The sequence below is a fragment of the Orycteropus afer genome, unplaced genomic scaffold (genome assembly GCF_000298275.1).
Source record: "Orycteropus afer afer isolate SDZICR_OR568_19922 unplaced genomic scaffold, OryAfe1.0 scaffold00125, whole genome shotgun sequence".
Lineage (NCBI taxonomy): Eukaryota > Metazoa > Chordata > Mammalia > Tubulidentata > Orycteropodidae > Orycteropus > Orycteropus afer.
In genome coordinates, this window is record NW_006921712.1 from 8,992,705 (window position 1) to 8,994,132 (window position 1,428).

General features: G+C 31.3%; 1 protein-coding gene across 1 annotated transcript in view; it reads right to left on the reverse strand.

Moving 5' to 3' along the window:
* CSMD1 (CUB and Sushi multiple domains 1) overlaps window positions 1-1,428 on the reverse strand; it is a 972,765-nt gene that overhangs the window by 862,631 nt on the left and 108,706 nt on the right. The window lies entirely within an intron of this gene.

Consider the following 1,428-nt stretch of genomic DNA (forward strand, 5'->3'; position numbering starts at 1 on the left):
TTTTTTATTGTTTGTCTATGCTATAAATTAACTACAGCAAATAAATTCATTTGAGTAGAGAAATGCTGCTTGAATATATTATAGTACCTTTTAAAAATAGAATTTTGTCCCAATACTGATACATAATATTTAATCATATTGGAAATATACAGATTATATTCAGCATCTGATTTTTCAACATAACAATTTGGTTAATAAATGAAAGGTTTCATATATTTTTAAAATCATTCTCATCAATGTTACATTCATTTTGAATAGGTGTCAAAAATCAGGGAGTTGTGAAAGTTCTATTTTTTATGTAATTTTAAAGATTTGAGAAAATTAAATGTCAAGTATATTTGACAATCCTATTTGTCCTTAGTATAAATAAGAGTGCAGAACCTGCATTTTTATGGAATAAGTGGTGTAAATAATGATATCTGAGCTGATGCTGGCATTCCATTCAATATAGTCAAGTAAGCTACATATCACCACAGTGCAATATGAAAGAAAATTGAAACCCTTTTATGACCTTGACAATTTCAGTAATGCTTAGAAACTTCAAACATATATTAACAACAGGAATTTGTGCAAGAGGAATATACAGAATTGTTTCTTCTTCTTTTTTTCCAGTGTAGTACTGAAAAGTAAAGAAACTGCTGCATATAATGTCAAGAGGAAAAGGCAATAAGAATCTGCTCTTCTGTGATCAGTTTAAGAAGGTCATTGAATGTATCCAATTTTCAGCTTAGTACTGTGGCACCATTTTTATTGCAGGCCACTAGAGAAGCATAGACTAACTTGGAACAAGTTAATAACCAAATATTCTTGGACAAAATAAATCCATTGGTATGCTTTTTCTCTCATCTGTTTAACTATTTACTGCAGATACACTGTGTGTCAGTCATGATGATGGGTATTGAAATGGCTTATTGAACACATGAAAACAAATATACTGGATTGTGGGAAAGATTAACTTCTCAGACCATATTTTGAAAAATGAGTGCTTTAGTATTTAGTTATAATTAAACAACAACAACAAAAAAAAAACTCACTGCCATCAAGTCAGTTCCGACTCACAGCCACTCACATTGAAGGACTTAAATCATAGAAATGAACAATAGGAAACATTTGAATAATGTTGCTGGGTGCTAATTACTATTCTAAATGTTTTAAAATTCATAATTTATTTAATCTTCTCAACAGCTCTGTGAAGAAGATACTATTAGAATGCTTTACTTTATAGGCGAGTAAACTATGGTAACAGTTTAGTTACTTGCCCAAGGTCTCAGAACTAGCAAGGGGAGGAGCAAGATTTTGAATCTATGCATTTTGACCTAAACGCCCACCTTCTGTTTTCTCTGTGTTGCTTTAACAACAGAAGTTTATTTTGTTACAGTTTAGGAAGCTGTTGTTGTTAGGTGCAGTCAAGTTAGCGCCGATTCATCG